The sequence below is a fragment of the Mustelus asterias genome, chromosome 1, assembly GCF_964213995.1.
Source record: "Mustelus asterias chromosome 1, sMusAst1.hap1.1, whole genome shotgun sequence".
In the NCBI taxonomy this organism is placed as follows: Eukaryota; Metazoa; Chordata; class Chondrichthyes; order Carcharhiniformes; family Triakidae; genus Mustelus; species Mustelus asterias.
Window position 1 is genome coordinate 121,657,646 of NC_135801.1, and position 15,715 is coordinate 121,673,360.

Consider the following 15,715-nt stretch of genomic DNA (forward strand, 5'->3'; position numbering starts at 1 on the left):
GAAGGTTTTTTTAAAAATAATACTCAAGTTCTATATTACCAAACAACTAAACGTTACTGATCTGAAACATAAACTCTGTTTCTCTCCCTCTCCACAGTTTCTGCCTGACCTGATGAGTGTCTTCAGGGTTTTCTGTTTTTATTTTCAACGTACATCTTTTGGTCTGCCTGCCTTACTATTTTCTTCTTTGACTCAGAGTTCATTGTTATCTGATTATCCTTCTGCGGAGTGTCTTTGTAATGTTTGCTACAATAAAAGCTTTACACAAAAGTAACATGATTGTTGTTGTTCAGCAGGGGAGAGGAGCAGGCTCATATATTTCATCCAATTAAATGGTTCCATTCTCAAAAACCAGTCAGAAAAGCTGCAAGGCATGTTGGATTTTTTTTTTGAAAAAGAGTTTGAAGCTTGAGAAAATAAATTAACTGCCTGTGGTCTGTTTCTAATCTTATTCATATAATCATTTAACTGTGTGGTACTTTCCCAATATCTAGTGTCAGTAGTTTAAATCTACTAGTTTTACTCTGCATGAAGTTCGCATAATGTTTGATTCCAGTTTGATGACAGATATAATGGGAGTCCGATGCAAATTTCAAAGAGTAATGTTACTGTTAAATTAGGAAATTTGCTGCTTTAGGCATGGAACAAATTACATATGATACCTGATTGAGAGGGGCATAATCATTTCCTCAGCTTGGCATAACTGTCGGAAGGGAAATGCTGTTCACAAAGCCCAAACCTCGGCAAACCAAAAATTCTGCAGATGGGCATTTTGCAAGATGACTGTGCTTTGTTAATGTGACTGTTGGGTCTGGTCAGGATTTTTAATTTCAGATTGTAGATGCCAATAAAGAGTTGTGGAGAAATTCTAATTGTAAACAGACACCAGATTGAGTTTTTACTGTGCCCACAGGTAAACAACAGCAAAATGTCTCTTTTTGAAAATGAATGTGGCTTTTCAATGACATGAACAAAGATGGGTTTAAGGTTCAGTCACCCCACTGGGATTACTTTTAGCCTTAACATCTTTGGGGCTTTCAAAGGTGCACAAAAAAGCCCATTTGTGTTCTCAGCAGGCACAGGATCAGCTGTAACTGCAAGGAGGAACTGGGTTACCATTTCATGGTGGCCCAAAAATTATCCTTGGCACCCACACACAGGAAAGTGAGGGGGGAATTGGAATATGTTGCAGTAGAAGACATCAGAAATTTTAGGGCATGAATTACAGAATAGCTACCAGAGATTGGTTGACAGAAGGAGTGAATTTTGCAACAGTGTTGAAATGCCCACTGAATTGTAGAGTTCATTTGATGCACAGAAACAGATTTAGAAGTAAATTGAAATCCCAGCATAGTTGGTTGGGAAATTGGGAGAGATTAAGGCCCCAAGAACGCTTATTGGAAGGGAGAGTGGAATGAAAAAACCCAAAGCAAGCTGAAGAGTCTGCATAGTCAGAAGGGGGCTTACAGTTAAGGCAAAGGTCCAGAAAGAGCAATGAAGCCAAATTATGTTGCGTAGCTACACAAATGAGACAAGCTGAAAATGTAAATGAATCATATGTCCTTAAATAAAAGCAGCTGGCCACTTCGCCCAAAAGCTGAATGTCAGTTCTTTAAGCCACATCAGTGTTGTTATTCTGAAGGCTGACTTGATGCCTTAAGTCATTTGAAGCTGAATCAAAAACATACCACAGCAAAAGTTTTTAAAAATTGATTAAATACAAGTAGGAAATACATAAATATGACAGAGGTAGCAAGTCAAATTTCAATATTTAACCGATTAGACTTAGGTTGCAAAATTTGAATGTGTATCACTTGTTTTTCTGGCATGGGTGCCATTTTGCCTCCAAAATGGAGAAGTATGATGGTGGGGTGAAGCGATGAATGTTAGGTATGTGTCACGGTTGATGGACATATGTTGGTAGAGTGTTGGAGTGTGGTGAACGGAACAGAATATGAGACTTATGGTACAGTTGATGCGATATGTCAACTGAAGATCCACTCACTGATGAGGTCCCAATGCCTTCTGAGAGTTTATCTGGAGGGCTTCCTTGCCCCCGTGGATAAATGGTGTGTTGTCGTCTATGCACCTGCTCTCTGAAAGCATTTAGTACTCAGAATATGCAGAGAGCAGAAGACTTTCAACACTGCAAGCCAAATTCAGTTTGACATCAACATCTAGCACTTGTTCAAGCCAGAATGTTAGCTTTAACTTGTGCAAACCTCTCACAAGTTTATGTTCCCTGCTCAAAGGTGTTGCCACTCAACAGTGCATTTCGGGCCGGCTGCATGGCACAATTGTTTAAATGAGGAGGCAGCACAAGGTTTGAATGCTGCCTGCAGTAGAAGCAATGGGTAGAGGTGAACTTTGCATAATTCCTGTGCACGTTTTGATCCCCATTATCTTTCCCAGCAAGAATGTCACTGCCAATGGTGTGTGAACTGAAAACCCATGTTATTTAAACAGGCATGACTATGTGACCTTTTAAATTCATGTCAGCAGGCATTCATAAAGACTCAACTTTAGAACATAGAACATAGAACATAGAACATTACAGCGCAGAACAGGCCCTTCGGCCCACGATGTTGCACCGACCAGTTAAAAAAAAAAACTGTGACCCTCCAACCTAAACCAATTTCTTTTCGTCCATGAACCTATCTACGGATCTCTTAAACGCCCCCAAACTAGGCGCATTTACTACTGATGCTGGCAGGGCATTCCAATCCCTCACCACCCTCTGGGTAAAGAACCTACCCCTGACATCGGTTCTATAACTACCCCCCCTCAATTTAAAGCCATGCCCCCTCGTGCTGGATTTCTCCATCAGAGGAAAAAGGCTATCACTATCCACCCTATCTAAACCTCTAATCATCTTATATGTTTCAATAAGATCCCCTCTTAGCCGCCGCCTTTCCAGCGAAAACAATCCCAAATCCCTCAGCCTCTCCTCATAGGATCTCCCCTCCATACCAGGCAACATCCTGGTAAACCTCCTCTGCACCCTCTCCAAAGCCTCCACATCCTTCCTGTAATGTGGGGACCAGAACTGCACACAGTACTCCAAGTGCGGCCGCACCAGAGTTGTGTACAGTTGCAACATAACGCTACGACTCCTAAATTCAATCCCCCTACCAATAAACGCCAAGACACCATATGCCTTCTTAACAACCTTATCTACTTGATTCCCAACTTTCAGGGATCTATGCACACATACACCTAGATCCCTCTGCTCCTCCACACTATTCAAAGTCCTCCCGTTAGCCCTATACTCAACACATCTGTTATTCCTACCAAAGTGAATTACCTCACACTTCTCCACATTAAACTCCATCCGCCACCTCTCGGCCCAACTTTGCAACCTGTCTAAGTCTTCCTGCAAACTACGACACCCTTCCTCACTGTCTACCACACCACCGACTTTAGGTTGATAAGGTCACGTAGTGGCTGAAATCAAGGCACTAGGAAGTTAGAAAGTGTGACACAGGAAATAAGAAAGAAGCAGTAACTGAAAATGCATGTTAAGCGTTAACTCTAAATTCCTGATGGAGACGTAAGGGGTGTTTCCATAACTTACGAATTGGATTTTGTGTCTAAAATATTGACCCAAGAAAATATCATTCAGAACTTTTCCTCAGTAAAAGGAAATATTCACTGTTTATAAATATTTTATCCTCTACCTCATAAAGACCTACTTTCTCAGCTTTCCTCAATGGAAAGCTCTGAATTAGGACCTGATTACTTCAATTTCAGCTGGCTGCAATGCACTGCACTTGGCTGGGCATCCTTTATGTGTTGGATTTCAATCACTTTTCCTCAAGACAGCTCTAAAACATAGTACAGGCTGCAACTTGAGCCCTGACTATTTGAGCTTTTGAATTATGTTCAAACACCAGAATTGACATTCAGAATTGGGAAGATTGCCAATCCACCCTCTGCTCAAGGGCAGCTAGCTGCCGACATCGCTGGTCAGATTTAACGATCAAGTATTTGCCTTCGACTGTTAGACCGCACATGGTGGGTGCCTTTGAGGTTGCATTTTGATTTACAAATGGAAAGTATGAAAATCTCCTCAGAGAGATGTTCTTTGATATTTCATTCTCTAGTCTTTCCAAACAAGTTCTTTGTTACTTACACAGACCCAAGACATTGTTCTACTAAAAGTTATTATTGTGCATTTTGCTTCAGCATGGATTGAAGTCTGGAAAACACAACACTGTATTCACACTACTCTCCAGCTAGAGATAAAAAAAATTATAATTGTCCACAGTTAGAGTTGGAAGCCAGACCAGCTGTTTTGAATTAACTTGTTAGTATTTTCATCTGTGTTTATGCCATTCCAGACAAGGTCAATGTGTTTGCTCTTTACCCTTTACTCCTTTGATGGTTAATATTATGTAAAGAAAACACCGAAGTGTACAATTTCAAAATCAGTGAATGTACTCAAGTTTCATTATTTGCTCAAATTATGAACAATTTTAGAACTTCAGCAAAAACTTCAAATTGCATAAACAAACACATTCTACTCTGCCAGAAATACATTGTATTAAAAAACAAGTTTTGTTCTATTTTCATTGCTAATGTTCTTTCCTCTCCTTGCTCCAGAAGGCATTAACTCCTTATTTGGATTGGGTTTCACAAGAAGTTTGCTCACGTAGTGAGCGTTGACAGTGACTGCAGATCCCCTTATAGCTGAGCCTAATTCTAGATGGACATGACATCTGTGCATACTTTTAGCAGGGGTTGCTGGATGATGAGCAGAACGAGCAAAAAGCAGACATCATTGATGATTTTTCCTTTAGCTTTAGGTTGCTGAGGCCAATTGTAGCATCATGACTATTGGAATGAGATTAGCAATGTTGCACTGACCTCAAACTAAATCCAAGATCTTCTTGGTTTTGTTTTGCTCACTTTGGATAAATTGAATAAACTCATCGAGCCATCAGTGAAGAATATTTAATAAATATTTGATCTGACAATGGTATGGTTCACCATTATTTTCTTTTTATCAGTCTCGAAATGAAAACTTGTGTAACTTAAAACACTCGTTCCCAACCATTAACATGTCACGGCACACCTTTATACTATAAAAGCATTTGAGGTGCATTTCCTATTTTCTCCAACTGAATTGCCCTCCAGCAAAAGCTTTTTAACTCTAAAACATCCTAAAAACACGTTGAACCACCATTTAATATAATTTTAATTAGTTTAAGAAGCTTACAATGGGGGCCTTATCACCAGTTGCATGTCCAATACAATGGGCGGGATTCTCTGGCCGCGCTTGCCTGAAAACCGGAGAATCCCGCCTGACTTCAATGGACCTTTACATGGTTCCCCCCCTCCCCCCGCCTGCTAGAATTCCAGTGGTGGGCGGGATGGGAGAATTCAATTTAAAAATGTTTCCAATTAAGATTTCAATTATTTTCAGTTTTTAAGTTCTGAATTTCTCAATGTGAAAGTTCATAAGTGAAGGAAATACTGTGAGCAGCATCATACCGACAATGTCAGTGTGAGCAGAGTCTTTTGATGTGGGGAGGAACTGATGACAGGGCAACTCGCAGGTCTTGCCCCACTGACAGGCACTCCTCCCTCCTTTTGATTTTTTGTATAAGTCAGTGTTGAGAATGCCAACTTGCACAGGTAGGTTGTGGGAAATGCTCAGATTACTGCTCCAGTGCTATCTGAAATGGATGGACATTCTTGCCACACAAGCAACCAAAATGTGTCCAGAGACACCTCTGCAAACTTCAGTGTACCAATCATCCTGACTCCTGCAAATTCCTCTTGTTTTTTTAGTGACAATGGAGAGGATTCCCTAACTCCCGCTGAATATCATGATGGCCCAGAGAATTTGCTTTCAGGTAACAAGCGGGCTTTGTGCTGGGCGCCAAACCTGCTGCGATGCTCTCAGCCCACCCCGCCAGCCCTGATCAGGTTTCCGCCCATAATGTGTGGGAACCTGATAAATATTCAAATTAACTACTTTAAATATAGCTGAAGGCTGATTCAAATACCTCCCGCTATTCACCTACCTCCTTAGTGGGATCTGCAGCGGCGGGCAGGCTTTGGTACAGGTTCTCAAGCGAGGACCTAGTGGGTTGGACCTCGAGGGTCGAGGAAGCACCATCAACCCCTCAGCAATGAGAGATATCTTTCTCTCCACACCACATAGGCATGACCTAACCCGACTCTTCACTCAGCCTGCTTCCCCCTCAGACTCCCCACACAGCCCCCCTTCCTCCCAGACCCCCCAGTGCTCCCCCAGTGGCACTGATGTCCTGGACTGGTGCCTTGGGCCCTGAGGGCACTCGAGGCCCAGGGGCCATTTGTTCCTCTGCTGCTGCCAGGCCACAGAGGATGGGTCTCTGTCTTATTCCCTAACTTGGAATTTCCTTTTTTTACTTCTCCGTGTCCTGTTTTTTTTTTGCCTCTCCCTGTCTCCCTCCAGGGTTTTTGTGCCCTTTCTTGAGTTTTTGCTTTTTGCATGGCCGCACAGGGCCTTAATCTTCAGCTCGGGGGTAACATAGCCAAATCTTGAGGAACCTTGTGCCTCCTGTGCAGGTGCCTGCTGGGAACAGGCCACACATAGGTGGTTCAGATTTTTTTCTGTTGATCTGGCCATGCGCATGCATGTGGTCCTGACCAACATAAGCAAATCCGAACCGTACATGTGTGGACCTCTGATAGTTGGCTCATGCACAGAAGCCCAAGAGTTGTTGGGACTTGGAGAGGCTGGCCACCGGGCTGAAGATGAAGGTTAATTTTAATTTATTTACATGAATTTTGGAATCCCATTTCACAGGGACATGTTAATGAACACCTTCACGGCACACTGGTTAGGAACCACTAATTAAAAAGAACAAAACAAGTGACTTTTATCTTCACCTTAGAATAGGAATGGAGTAGACCATTCAGCCACTCAAACTTGTTCTGCCATTCAATGAGATCCTGGTTGATTTGTGACCTAACACCATGTGCTGCATTTGTCCCATATCTCTTCATACCTGTGAATAACTAAAATCTATAAATCTCAGATTTAAAACGTATTAGTAATTGAGCATCAGTTGCCCTTTGTGGAGAGACTGCAAACTTCTGCCACACATGTTGTATAAAAGGAAAGGTCTGTCTCTAATTTTCAGACTGTGCCCCCGAGTTATAGACCCTTAAATCAGCAAAATAGTTTTCGTATTTTGAAAAGTTTGACCAAATCACCCCTTAAACTTCCAAATTCAAAGGAATACAACCCTAGTTTGTGTAATCTCTCCTCATAACTGAATCCTTTGAGTCCAGCTATCACTTTGCAAACCTTTATTGCAATCCCTTCAAGAGCAGTAGAAATGTGCAATGCAATTGGATTATGAATGCAACGATGTGAATGGAATGAGAAAGACCTAGCAGACAGAATATTATGTAGACATCAGAAATACCACAGTGTCAAAATTAATTTAATTAATAAAGGAGTTCCTCTGGGAGAAAGGATAGAAATGACTGGAAGTGGCCATTTACATGAGTGGTGGTGTAGGGTTCAAATTCACTGTGGTGACTTGCCTCAACAAATGCAACCCAGGGACAAGGCGACACTAAAAGAAATTAAGCTCTTAAACTTAAATTTATAAAATATTTACACCTACACTTAGTAACCCAGACCCATGGGTGCACAGGTACAATGAACTCATATTCTATTACCAAAATTAATGATAAGCAGAAATGGTGGCAATAACTTGATGAAACTCAAAATTTCACTGGTGCCTTACCACATTGTCTTTTTAACAGCCCAAAGACAGCAAACTTTGCTCTCCTGTTTATTCAGTTGGAAATTTGATTTGATTCAGCAAACTACTTCACGCACTGTAGATTAAATTCCTGATCAAATAACAGAAGTCTGGACTTATTTTAAAAGTTTTTGTGGGACAATAATTACTTTGCAGTTAAAGTTCAGCAGAAATGTTGTTTTCTTACTGTGCCTTTTTTCCCCAAAGGAATGGTTCTTTCTCATCATCATCTCAATTTCCAATAATAATATTACCTCTTTCAAAAAAAATGTGCAGTAAATAAAACAGCTGTATACCAAACTACAAATCTGAAGTCCAGATGAAAATATGTTTTGCTGCATTAGCAACAACAGAAGAAAAATCCCTCCAGTGATGATCTGACAATGATGACGGTGCCACAAATTATACCACAGAGCACAATATCAGTTACTGTGAAGCTGTTCTCCTTGGCCATTCTGTCCTGATTATTTAACTTAAAAATACACAATGCATTGACTGTTGAAAATCAAGAACGAAAGTGGATCTTCAAGGGAGTAAGGTTTGGAGAGGAACAGGGGCTTAAGAAGGGAATTTTAGTGCATGGGGTTGTGGTAACTGAAGACATAGCCACCGTTGGTTTGAGAAGGGAGGTGAGTGTACAAAAACCATAGGCAATGGAACAGAGAATTTGCATTGGATGTAGGGATGCAGAATGACACAGAGAGAAAAAGAGGGATAAGGCCACGAAAGGACTTGAATACAAGATTTTTTTTAGAATTTGAGGTTTTGGGATACTGTGAGCCAACGGGTCAGTGGGCACATTGGTAATGGAAGAGTTGAGCATACTGTGAGTTAGAATATTGGCAGTAGAGTTTTGGATCAGCTGAATTTTAAAAGTAAGGTGGATGGGAGGTCAGTCAGGAGTGCATTGAAATTATTGGGATCAGAGGAAACAAAGACATGAAGGAGGGTGAGAGGGTTGAAGCAGATGGGTTTAGATTGACAGTTCTTGGTGATGGAAGGAGTATACCAGCTGGAAGCTCACAGTTCAAAAAAATGCCACGGTTGTGAAGAGTTCAACGTAAGACAGTGGTGGGGAGGGGAATAGAATCATTGGTAAGATGCAGAGTTTCTGGTGAAGGCCAAAGCTAAAGGTGCTGGTCTTTCTAATATTTAATGGTAGGAAATTTTAGCTCTCCAGGACAAGCAGTCTGACAACACAGTTTCAGTGGACATGTTGAGATAGGTTGTACAAAAGTCGAGCTGGATATCATCAACAGACACGTGCCTTGAGTCTTTGGATGATATTGCCAACGGAGCCTCCAAACTTTGATCTTGGATGCAGGGACAGAGAAAAAAAATTGCTGTAAAGAGTAAATGGGAGGTGTCCATTTTACTTTTAAGGAGATCTGCCAATGACTCAAAGGATTTTTATGGTTTCACTTGTATCCAAGCAAATATTCTTTATGCCTGTTCCATAACATTGTCACTTTTCTCTCTTTTGATAACAGTCAAGTATAACTCGATTTTCTCTTCAATAAAATTATTGTGTGCACTTTTCATGAAAGAACATGTTTTTGGGAAACCATTCTGTTTAGTCCAGCATGAATGTTAATTTTATCCTTTACAGTTTCCAGGGTCATTATTTTGTGCTCTTTCTGTACTGTAGGGTTTCTATGATTCTATGATTCTATGATGTTCCATAACTTCACTCAGCAAATGTGTATAATAACCAGGGGAAGCGGAAATCAAGATCCAGGAGTATGCCATCGCAAGAGGAAGGAGGTGGAAAAGAGGATATTGATAAAGTTAATATTATCCTTGGATTACTCTGAAGACAAAAAAGAGAGTTAAACACATTCTTCCCATAACTCTATCCTCTGCAATCTGAGCCCTTTAGTCTTCTTTGTCTGGAATATCATGTTCCACTCTTGGTGGTAGAGGCATAATTTATTGCAGCTTTGCTCCCTAGAATTCTTTCCCACAATCTTTACAACTTTTTTAATGTTTTCCACCACCAAATGTTTCATCAGAATTACTTCTTCAACCTTGCCTTTGGTCATCTGTTAGTTCTCCCAATCCTCGCTTATTCTCCTCACTTCCCCCTCTCCACCTTTAATGTTGTACCTAAGTATAAATTTATACTTACCATCTTTCATATCCTTTCCTTTCTGAAAACGTAACAAACCTTTGGTAAGCACCATATATGTTCAGCTGTTAGCACTCTTGCCAAGATCATTTTTTAGGAACATTTAAGAAGCTATTGGATAGGCACATGGAGTACTTCGGGATGATAGGGAGGAAATAGCTTGATCTGGGTTTCAGACAAAGCTTGGCACAACATCGTGGGCTGAAGGGCCTGTTCTGTGCTGTACTGTTCTATGTTCTATGTTCTATCATAAAGTTGTGGGATCTAGTCACACTGCAGGACTTCAATACACAACCAAACGTCACACTTTAATGCTAAATAAATGCTGCACTATTCAGATCAAATACTAAATTTAGATTCTGTTTGCCTCAATATAAAAGATCTCATGACACCATATGAATACAAAGGGCTGTTCTCCACGTGTCTAAGTCAAAATTACTCTTTCACAACAATTATCAAAGAAAATTGGTCATACATTTTTGTTCATGGGAAGTACTGTGGTGAACCATAGATGGTTACCACTATGGGTACTTGTACATATGTTACTCTTGTTACTGTTGGGGTTAGGGTTTGGGTGTTCCACCTGTTATTATTGTTTATGTGGTACACTCCGTTCGGCTCCGCCTTCTTACAGGAGTATAAAGGTCACTGCTACTTCCTAGTAGCCCTTAGTCTGGGATAATATTGTTAAGTAGTGTGCTCCAATCTTGTTGTGAATAAAAGCCTTTATTCCCGGGTACGTCCTAGCCTCCCGTGTGAATCAATCGCGCATCAAATACTGTGTACAAATTGCTGTCCTATTTATCTACACAAACTAGTGATCGCATTCATGAGTAATTCATCACTGACCAAGTATTTTAGATCATTTGATGATACAATTCCGACGGAAACAAGATACAAAAATCTGAGGACACCTACCAACTGACTCAAGAACAGTTTCATCCCTGCTGCTGCCATCAGACTTTTGAATGGACCTACCTCATACAAGTTGATCTTTCTCGACACCCTAGCTATGACTCTAACACTACATTCTGCACTCTCTCCTTTCCTTTTCTATGCTTTTTCTGTATAGTGCGCAAGAAACAATGCTTTTCACTGTATACTAATACATGTGACAATAATAAATCAAATCAAAATGTGAATACAAATATTTCTAAATGGATGTTTAAAAGCTTCATGTGCCACCTTAAAATTATGCAACAAGTACTGTGGATATGAATGTAAAATTGTATTTTGATTCAAAGTCTGGAAACCAGATCACTGAATGAAAAGAATATATAATCAGTGATGATGTTAATTAAAAACCTCTGTCTCTATATTGTTATGATCCAGATAGGGACACAATCTTAGCTGCTTCTTTGAGTAGTCCATTTTGGCAGTGTTATGTATAAGTGTAATTGTACCTTGTTCAAGTCATTGGTAGCACAAACTGAAATGAATTGAAACAAAAGACTGTGCTCACACTCTCGCAGTGACCAATTTGATCAAGTCATATGACTTAAGATTAAAAAGAGGCAGTAAAATGTAATGAGCTTTTCAAATAGACAGGTATTTCCCAAGCAAGGTTCAGTAAACTAACAGAAGCCAATGGAGTTGGTGCCTTGTGTTCAGTGAGGGTCAGTTAAACAGGGAGTATTGAATCTGCTTCGACCATCCTTTCAGGTAGTGCATTCCAGATTATAACAGCTTCCTGACAAAAGAATATTTCATTTCACTGCTTTTTGTTTCTGGTTGGAGATTTGTGAAAATTCTTTAATGTAATGCCTGGACAGCCTGAAGATATCACTGTTGCTCCATGCTGTGAATGTCCAATAAGGAACACTACAATCAGTTACATGATTACTAAACAGTGATCGAGGTGAAATTCTCGCCATGACTTTCACCAGATGTGTCAGTGGTGAAGGCCCATGATTTGCCATTGATTCTGCTTGTGGACAATAGAAAAGCGATTACCATACCTTTGAATATTTCCATGGAGGGAGTGCAACGTAGATTCACCAGACTTGTTTCAGGATGGCAGGATTGTCTTATGAAGAGAGATTGGGCAAACTGGGCCTGTATTCTCTAGAGTTTTGAAAGCTGAGAGATGATCTCATGAAACCTACAAAATACTTCAAAGAATAGACAAGGTAGATGCAGATAAAATGTTTCCCTTGATTGGGAACTCTAGAACCAGGGAGCACAAGTTCAAAATGAGGAGCATTGTCAGAGGCTACAGAAGGATATAGATAGGCTGGAAATTTGGGCAAAGAAATGGCAGATGGAGTTCAATCCAGATAAATGCGAAGTGATGCATTTTAGTAGAACTAACGTAGGGGGCAGCTGTACGATAAATGGCAGAACCATAAAGGGTGTAGATACGCCGAGGGACCTGGGTGTGCAAGTCCACAGATCCTTGAAGGTGACCTCACAGGTGGAGAAGGTAGTGAATAAGGCATATGGCATGCTTGCCTTTATAGGACGGGGCATAGAGTATAAAAGTTGGGGTCTGATGTTGCAGTTGTATAGAACGTTGGTTCGGCCGCATTTGGAATACTGCGTCCAGTTCTGGTCGCCACACTACCAGAAGGACGTGGAGGCCTTGGAGAGAGTGCAGAGGAGGTTTACCAGGATGTTGCCTGGTATGGAGGGGCTTGGTTATGAGGAGAGATTGGGTAAACTGGGGTTGTTCTCACTGGAAAGACGGAGGATGAGGGGTGACCTAATAGAGGTGTATAAAATTATGAAAGGCATAGATAGGGTAAACGGTGGGAAACTTTTTCCCAGGTCGGTGGCGACGTTCACGAGGGGTCATAGAATCATAGAAACCCTACAGTACAGAAAGAGGCCATTCAGCCCATCGAGTCTGCACCGACCACAATCCCACCCAGGCCCTACCCCCATATCCCGACATATTTACCCGCTAATCCCTGCATCTCAGGACACTAAGGGGCAATTTTAGCATGGCCAATCAACCTAACTCGCACATCTTTGGACTGTGGAAGGAAACCGGAGCACCCGGAGGAAACCCACGCAGACACGAGGAGAATGTGCAAACTCCACACAGACAGTGACCCAATCCGGGAATCGAACCCAGGTCCCTGGAGCTGTGAAGCAGCAGTGCTAACCACTATGCTACCGTGGTCATAGATTCAAGGTGAGGGGGGGGAGGTCTAACACGGATATCAGAAGGACTATTTTACATAGAGGGTGGTGGGGGCCTGGAATGCGCTGCCGGGCAAGGTGGTGGAGGCGGACACACTGGGAACGTTTAAGACTTATCTAGATAGCCACATGAACGGAGTGGGAATGGAGGGATACAAAAGAATGGTCCAGTTTGGACCAGGGAGCGGCGCGGGCTTGGAGGGCCGAAGGGCCTGTTCCTGTGCTGTTTTGTTCTTTGTTCTTTGAGATGCAGGACCGAGATGAGAAGAAATTTCTTTACCCAGAGGTTTGTGAATCTTTGGCATTCCCTATCCCAGAGGGCTGTGGAAGCTCAGTTATCGAGTTTGTTTAAAGCAGATTTTGACAAATTTCTGATTAACAATAATGGAAAAGGGTTATGGGGATGTTATGTATAAAGGGCATTGAAGTGTCCAACCAGCCATGATCATATTAAATGGTGCAGCAGGATTGATGGGTTGAATATCCTACTTCTGTTCCTATGTTCCTATTCCAGGCACGATCCTTCATGTATTATTAATAGTTTCCTGGGTCATTCCACAGCCACTTCTTGGGAATCCCAAACATTTGTGGCCTTTTATAGCAGTGTAAATTAAGCAATGTAAATACATAGCAAATAACACATTCACGTAATGACCTCCTGGGCTGGATTTTACAGGGCATCATTGTCCTTGCCCACCCCCCCAGCTAAAGATTCAGTGGTGAGCCTGCCCTCGATCTAGATAGCTGCCCCATATCAATTTAACACTGGAAGCAGCAAGGTTGCTGCCCCTATCACAGGAGTATAATGTGGAAAAAATGTGTACTTATCCACTTTAGCAAGAAGAATAGAAAAGCAGAATATTATTTAAATAGAGACTGCTAAATCTGCAATGCAAAGGGATCTTAATGTCCTGATACATGAATCACAAAAGGTTAGTATACAGCGACAGTCAGTGATTAGGAAGGCATATGGAATGTTGGTGTTTATTGCAAAGGGAATAAACGTAGGGAAGTTTTACTACAGCTGTACAGGGGATTGAGACCACATCTGGAGTACAGTGTACAGTGTTGGTCTCCTTATTTAAAAAAGCATAAAATTGCATTAGATGCAATTCAGAGAAGGGTCTGGCAGATGGAGTACAATGTTGGTAATTGTGAGGTCATCCATTTTGGTAGGAATAGCAGCAAAATGGACTATTATTTAAATGGTAAAAAAATTGCAGCTTGCTGCTGTGCAGAGGGACCTGGGTATCCCTGTGCAAGAATCTCAAGGAATTGGTTTGCAGGTGCAGCAGGTAATTAAGAAGGCAAATGGAATTTTGTCCTTCATTGCTAGAGGGATGGAGTTTAAAAACAGCGAGACTATGTTGCAGCTGTATAAGGTGCTGGTGAGGCCACACCTGGGGTACTGTGTACAGTTCTGGTCTCCTTACTTGAGAAAGGATATACTGGCACTGGAGGGGGTGCGGAGGAGATTCACTAGGTTGATTCTGGAGTTGAGAGGGTTGGCTTATGAGGAGAGACTGAGTAGACCGGGCTATACTCATTGGAATTCAGAAGAATGAGGGGAGATCTTATAGAAACATATAAGATTATGAAAGGAATAGATAAGATAGAAGTAGGGAAGTTGTTTCCACTGGCGGGTGAAACTAGAACTAGGGGGCATGGCCTCAAAATAAGGGGGAGCAGATTTAGGACTGAGCTGAGGAGGAACCTCTTCACACAATGGGTTGTGAATCTGTGGAATTCCCTGCCCAGTGAAGCAGCTCAGGCTACCTCATTGAATGTTTTTAAGGCAAGGATAACTTTTTGAACAGTAAAGGAATTAAGGGTTGTGGTGAATGGGTGGGTAAATGGTGCTGAGTCCACGAAAAGATCAGCCCCATGATCTCATTGAATGGCAGAGCAGGCCCAAAGGGCCAAATAGCCTACTCCTGCCCCTAGTTCTTATGTTCTTAACTGATTGCCTCCGATGAAGGGTTTATATTATGAGGAATGGTTGAACAATTTGGCTTATACCCATAGGAGTTTAAAAAAATGCGAGGTGATCTTATTGAAACATATAAGATCCTGAGGGGACTTGACAGGGTGGAAATTGGAAGGATGTTTCCACTTATGGGTGAGACTAGAATTAGGGGATAGTTAAAAAATAAGAGAACTTCCATTTAGTTCACAGAAGAGGAGTCAAGTGTTTTGGGGGAAGATAGGAAAATGGAGCTGAGGCCATAATCAAATCATTCATGATCTTATAAAATGGCAGAGCAGACTCGAGGGGCTGAATGGTCTGCTCCTGTTCCTAATTTTTATGTTTGTACATATGAACAAGGACTAGGAGTAGACTGTTAAAGTTTATTTATTAGTCACAAGTAAGGCTTACATTTTGATTTGGTTTGTTTGATTTGATTTATTATTGTCACATGTATTAACATGCAGTGAAAAGTATTGTTTCTTGCGCTCTATACAGACAAAACATACTGTTCATAGAGAAGGAAACGAGAGAGTGCAGAATGTTGTTAGAGAGTTTAAAAGAGTTAAAATGAAATTTTAGAACATAGAATAAGAGTAAAAGATAGAATTATAAGGTATGCTGGGCACAGCTTGCAAGAAATCGCCTCGCTCCGGTGCCATCTTGGATCTTGGATTAACGCTGCAATGAAGTTACTGTGAAATTCCC